The 6,958-nt window shown below is 41.2% G+C and overlaps 1 long non-coding RNA gene across 4 annotated transcripts in view; it reads right to left on the bottom strand.

Moving 5' to 3' along the window:
- Positions 1-6,943, bottom strand: part of LOC108444650 — a 32,069-nt gene extending 25,126 nt beyond the window's left edge. For 3 of the 4 annotated variants that reach the window (XR_001859280.1, XR_001859278.1, XR_001859279.1), the window contains exon 1: positions 6,464-6,943. This is a non-coding gene — a long non-coding RNA (uncharacterized LOC108444650). Of the gene's footprint in view, positions 1-4,263; positions 4,476-6,463 lie in introns of all 4 variants that reach the window. The other variant, XR_001859281.1, reaches the window with a different exon arrangement.
- Between the last annotated feature and the right edge of the window lie 15 nt (positions 6,944-6,958).

Here is a 6,958-nt window from a genome sequence, read left to right as displayed (position 1 = left end):
TCTTTAAGTACGTGGAGGGTCCACCTGGAGTAATTTATGTTCAGAAAAACCTTTGGATTTAAGATGTGCTGATGGAGGACAGGCATAGGACAGACAAATTGGTGAGACCCCAGTGCACCACTTGATCTTCTCCTCCCTGCTTTTCAAATCCCACACATTCTGCCAGAAATAAAAGGCACTGTTCTCTTTGCAGATTTTCAAAACTAGTCTGTCACCTGAAAGGAAGAACCAACTTCCTTGGCTCAGCTTTACTAATAAGAAGCTGTGTTGCTCTGTCAGCTAAGCAAAAGGCCTTGTTTCTCCTATCCCTTTATATCTGCAGTGGCCTTCATGCATGCATCAGGGCAGCTGCAGCTCTAAGGGGTGAGCTGGGAACAGGTGGAACTCAGGGCTGGGCTCATGTTTTGGCAGGAATTAAAATTTCAGCAAGTTATTCCTGTTGGGAAGTGTTTGCTGAGAGTGTTTTGATTGCCAGCCCCTGGCAGCGCTGGGGCTCAGGAGCCAGCAGCAGGTAGCTGCCAAGGGTTTCCAAGAGGAGAGAGAGGTCGTGCAGCAGCGTTGCTGTCCTGTTTGCCCATGTGCCAGCCTGGACAGCACGCCCTCCTCACTGCAGAGACTGGGAGTGTGGCAATGTAAGTGGACAATTCAGCTGAAACCACTGCAAAATTTTATTCTTTTCTATTACTCTCTTCTTGGAAACAGGACAAAACCACTTCAGACCTTGGCTTTGCAGTTTAACTAATCTGCTCTGCTTAAACCAAAGCTGTATGAAAAGAAGATAATGTGCTTCTAAAGGTTCGTTCCTTACTCTTTTCCCCCCTCCCCACTCACACGTACAGACTTGCTGGAGGTAAAGCAGGATTATAACCTCTGATTGTGGGATTCTAGAACCAGTAACCAAACATACCAGAGGAAAGCTCCTTTGCTTCAGGTTTACCATTTTGCTACCTCTTGCAAGACTAAGAAGCAGATTCTGTTATTCAGCACAATTATGCTGAAGTCTCAACAGAAACCCTTTTAACTCTCCACATGTTTAAGCCACAGCTACGTTGATTTACACTTGAGAAATCTTTATTTTCCTGCAAGGCTTGTCTTCACAGGTACATGGGTTTAACAATTTGGTTAAACTGATGCAACTCCATGGTTGACATTTAGGGGTGATGCATCTATTTGATTCTATTTGAATCAGATGCCACTGTTTAGAAGAGTCAGGAGTGTTCACACACAAGATTCCTGAATAAATAAGCAAAGAACGTGCCACTACTCACTAAACTCCTACTACTATTACATTTAACCATCCTAAATAAATATAGTTTGCTAGATTTACCACTAAATGTGATGATAGAATTACACAAATCTAGTTACCTTCCCCCAAGAAGACATGTGAAATATCTTGGGAAATGCATTAAAGTTTTGGATAGTGAGTTTTATAGGATCTTGTCACAGCATTTTGCAGGAATATGGCTGAAAATGAAGATCTGATTAAAAAAGCTGGTAGCCTTTGAGGCAGTGCACAAAACAACCAGCTGTCAGTACCTGCTAAGGGTTGGTCACCTGCCTAGAGAAGAGAGATGAAAATAGAAGCAACTGATTTAATCTGGAAATCCCTAAGTCTTGTAAAGGAGCTTGTCTCCTGAATACACCAGAGATATGGGATCTGCAGGTGAAATAGGTGAACACTTGTTACCAATAAGCACTCAGATAACTTTAAGTCTTGACTGGTTTGTTTTACAGAGCACTCTGCAATAAATCCTACTTGCTCAAGTCAGTAGGTCTAGGGAATTTTTTTTTTTCCCCTCACTTATTACAGAAAAAGAAAAGTGACTGAAGTGTTATCTCTGTATCTAGCAGTCCAGGTAATTTTCAGTCATCATGAAATGCATAATATCTTTGTTAGCGTCTCCTCTTTCTCACACAAGAGGCCAGTTAAACATGTAACTGGAACAGCACTGACCCTTACCCACACTCACGAGCACAAAACTTGTCAAGGTGTGTTTTCTTAAATGGAACATTGCTGCATGGTTGTAGCAACCATACTATTTGTAAGAGAGAACCTTATGTTGGATTGACAGCTTAATTGACGATTGAACTTCCCATTCGGATCTGATGAGAGGTAGCATGAATTCAATTTTTAAAATAAAGCCCTTCATATCCCTAACTCCATGGTTAGATTATTTTTCTAGGGAAAGGCTGTGGAGAATACATACCATTTTACTGTCCATAATATGGTACACTGTTGTTCTTGCATTTTAGAATCACCTTTTCTTAGTAATCTTTTATCCCTATATTTAAGTACTAATGTACCTGTTATTTATATTTTGAAAGACTTTACTGCTAAGAAGCAGCTATAGTGCAAATTTTGCTATGGCCAGTTTCATCTGAAGGAGCAGGTTCAATAGCATGGGGAAGGCTTTGGCTCCTGAAGATGTGAGAAGCATGTAAATACAGCAGAGCATTACTTCAGTTAGCTAGGATCTGCTTGTCTATGTTGCAGAGCAGTGTATGTTGGCCTTGACATGAACAAGTGGGCTTCCTATATTCCCTAACAGTTATCCTTTACTTACCAGCTAACTGTACCTCCAAAAACAAATACAGAAGCCTGTCTTCTGCAGAAAAGGTGTGTTAAGGGTCAGCAGCACTTGTTATTTTTAATTACCATTTTTGATTTCTAAAACTGTAGATTGCTAGAGAAGGAATGTCACATTTAGCAATTTTCCTTGATTATTGTTTGGTGAACTGAAAATGAGCCAAGGAACCTATGTTTTGCCTGCATCAAAAGAGGCTTCTTGGTAGTACTTAGGAAGGACAAGGAACAAGTGTATAACATTGCTAGTTAGGGCAATACACTCTCTAGACGAACTGAGTTATCAATTGCTGAGTTTACATAAATGATGTATCTGACCTGCTCTCTAGACAAAGGAGAAAGATATTACACTGCCTTCACAATCTTTTCACATAGCTGAGGAAATGTCCAAATGTGATATTGACTGCAAAAAAAGAGAACTTGCAGTGTAACAATTGTTTTCTTTCCCCTCTGCAAAATGGAGAACATTTCAGTTCCCTTTAGCTTGGTGCTCTTATCTGTGAATGTATAGTGCACATTAGACCCTGCCAGACTGTCAGCTTTGGTAATGGCAGAAGAAAGTGTGAAAAAAAACCAAAAAACAAATGCTCCCGCAGGTTAGTGTGAAAGGAAGAGGAAAATATACTTGTATCCTGTGAAATACAAAATGCCAGACAACATATGCTCAGTAATCCTTGCAGGCAATATTATCTGTAAATGCCATCTTATCTTTCTGAAGAGTAGCAGTTATGTTCATACATGAGGTCTTAGCCATAACTGTTGTCTCCTGCTGTATAACAGTAATTTTAACAGCTGTTGCAAAATGTTCCCCTACTGACTCTATTTTCCATGTAAGTATGTACGTACCAGTCACTTATCTCACAAATGGTGAATTCAGTTTTGAATACGGCTTTAATCAGGCACATGTTCATATTCTTTAAGATCCCAGAGACAGAACCTTGGACAACATAATTTCAAAGTCTTCTGTGGAAAGGATTAGTCAAACACCGGAAAATGCTTGATCCAAATGGGGGAAATTTAGCTTGTGATTCCTCAGGACAGCTCTGCTTTCAGCTTCCTAGTATGCATTGTCTGGAAAAGCTCTATGCATCTTGCACAGACATTCGCCTAGTAAGAAGAGGAGCAAGGAGCAATGAGCTGTATGCTGTCCCTTTTGTGCTAAAGCAGTTCTTTGCTCCATCTCTTGTACAGGCCTAGTGTTCTGAAATAAATAATGGTGGCTGGTTGTTATGTCTGTGTAGATATTTAATATCTGTTATTAATTATTACTAGTTATTAATTAAGTGATCAGTATAGCATGAAACAGTGATCATCTAGGAGGAATGGGAACATTTGGCAGTCTGCCATAATGCCATCGTTCCAGAGCACAAGAAACTATTATTCTGCACATCCAATATATTACTTAGACACAAAGCCATATGTGTACTTTAAAGAATTTGCCTTTGCTTGTCATTTCTGAGTGCATTATCGCATGCAAAGAGACAATGAAATCTTTGTTGAGTCAGAATGGAGCTGAACAGCTGGGTCCCACTGCACTAGCAGTGAAAATCCCCAGAGTGCTGTATTTTGTTATTGAGTCTGTATTAGATTCAAGCCATAGCAAGGATGTGTTTTACTTTCCACGCAATCAGAAATAAAAACCATGCTGGATATGACTTGTAGAGTAGCACATGACTCACCAGTGAAAAGCAGACACTTCTGGGGTGCAATGCAGACTCTCACTGATTTTTAGTCCCCAGTGAGATCTTAAGACAGGAAACGAATGTAAATGTTGCAATTCTGCTTTAGGGTATGTGTGTGCACTCATATGTGTCTCTCTCATATGGAATGCTGCATTCTTAAAATTGTCTACAACGGAGGCAGAGGAATTCTGAACAGCAATTTCCTTTTTCTGAAATAAGAGAGAAAGGAAAAGAAAAGTACATCCCTGTAAGCAAGAAAACATCTTATTGGCAACCTTGTAGTTTCTGCAGGATTTCTTACTGAATTTCTTTCTTCCTAGCAGAACACTGCTGAAATTGTCAGATATTATTTTTTACAGTCCCTAGTTTTTGTCAGTTGGAAGATCCACAAGGGAAAATACATGCCCGTCTCATGCAATAAGCCGGCTGGAAAAAAAAATGGATGAGTGTTTATGAACTTGTGTGCCTTTCCAAGCCATGAGGACAAGGAGAAGTGAAGCACTCACACCTGGCACTCCCTCATGTTGGCCAAGGCAACAACACACCCAGGCCTGGTCTGCACAAGCCAGAAGACACATTTTTACAGTGTCTTGAAATGCACTTTAAGATAAAAGTGCAAATGTGCACTCTGCTTTGCTTGCCTCATTCTTTTCATCACCTCTTCCATGCTTTCAGCCTGTGATGTTTAAGAAAGGGAAAGCAAGATTTCTTTGGAAATCTCCATAACTTGTGGTATCCCAAACCTGGAAGAAGGAGGAAAGGGAGTGAGGATTGTTACAATTTAATGGAATCAAACATAATGTACTGAAGCCCCCTTATAATTAGGACTGTCTAATATTCCTCCTCTCCTCTACCCTTTTTGATGTAATGTGTATTCTCTACTGGATTTAGGTAAAATCTAACAGTGCTGTGTTGCACATAATGTTGTCAAAAGATATTGGTGAGCAGCACCAGCCTTATGGCATCACCATGTTTCCCTGCCCACTTCTGTCATTTCAAGTGCGACAATCTGAGTCAGGGTGCTGAATTTCACCTGGTACCTTTTCACTCCTCAGACACAACACATTTATTTTTTATTTTTTTTTAATAATCTCCTTTTCCCCATCAAAATGCTCTCCAAAATTTCAGCTGTATATTTTCATCTTTGAAATTCCTACAATCTTCTAAATACCTTTTTCTCACAAGGGAAACACCTTTCCTAAGGTGAAATCCTTCTTTAATGCAACACTGCACAAAGTATTGCAATGCCTTTGCAGATCTTTGCTTTCTCACGTGGCAGGGATTCTCTGCAATGCCCTTGACTCAGAGTGCTATTGATGTAACCCACCAGAGCTCCCATTATCAGGCAGGCGTGTCTCTCTCCCGAATTACTGCTGGTGTGGTGCACTAACAGGTTATTTGGCAGTACAGATTTGATCGGGTCAGGCATCAGCACAGGACAACTTTTGGGTAGGATTAGGCAGCACATGAGCCAGAACTTGGCATGCTGTGCTGCAGCACATTGCCTTGTAGCTGGCTCACCCGGTGTCTTGCCTCCCTGCCCGTGCACCTGTGGGATGTCTGGCTTGGTAGCACTGAAGGATCTGACATTTCAACAAGTAACCATAGCTTTTATAGCTGATGAATGCTGCAGTAATGCACCTTCGTGTTCAAAATCTTAAACGGGGAAGCATTACCTTTGTAAGGACAAACCATGTAGGAAGTTTCCTTTAAGATCCAAGGTGCATCACTTAGGACCCTCTATGAGGACTCACCAATTAATAGAATTTTTTTGGATCAAGGACTATAGTATGACGAGGGAGATAGTGAGTGTTCCCAGATGCATTTCAGATTCTCTCAGCTCTACATTTACCATTTCTTAGTATGTCATTCTTTTTTCCCTAGCTTTTTTCCCCTCCCCGTCATCTACTTTTCCTCTCTGTACAAACACGGGGAGGGAGGTGTAGGTCCAGCTGTTTGGCTGACGTACTCAGCTTAAAGAGAGAACTTACTCTTTGGTATTTTACTACTCAACTCTCACAATGAAGCAATGAACTAGATCGCCAAGAAAGAGAATTACAGAAAAAAACAAAAAAAAAAGAAAAAAAAAAAAAAATAAAAAAAAAAATAAAAAAAAAAAAAAAAAAAAAAAAGAAAAAAAAAAAAAAAGAACCTCACATCTGCTGCTTTTAGAGTGGGCAGGATAGGAAGACCTTACCTAACCTATGCAATTCCTCATGGACCTGGCACGTGAGTTATTTCCTCTCTTTGAATTTTGGGGTTGTTCAGACGCGAGCAGCTCCTCAGACCCCTCCTTCCCTTCGGCCCCTGTTGAGAGAGCGAGGGGATTTCTCGGCCGGAGGAAAGCAGTCCCTGCACTTGAACAGGACTTATCGAGCCGCGGTCCCCTCACTTCACTTCCTTTTCCCCCCTCGGTCTCCTTTCCTGCTGTTTGTTTTTCTTCTAATAGAAAATGTTACTGAGAACTCATATATTTTTTCATTTCCAATCAGATGATGACAGCTGAGTGATTTCTACCTCATGCAACTCATCTTCGGTGCGTTCCGGGGTAACCCCCGGATTTTAGCACAGCTAGCGCTCTCCCGCTGCCTTTGGCGGTGCGGGCGGGCACAATACACAGACTTTTGTTTTATTACAGGCGCTCCAAGCGAGCCGCTGGGTGTGCAGCGGCAGGGCGGGCGCCCACCCGGCC

Source organism: Corvus brachyrhynchos, unplaced genomic scaffold, assembly GCF_000691975.1.
Source record: "Corvus brachyrhynchos isolate BGI_N302 unplaced genomic scaffold, ASM69197v1 scaffold61, whole genome shotgun sequence".
Taxonomy (NCBI): domain Eukaryota; kingdom Metazoa; phylum Chordata; class Aves; order Passeriformes; family Corvidae; genus Corvus; species Corvus brachyrhynchos.
This window is presented reverse-complemented; position numbering and strand designations above follow the sequence as displayed.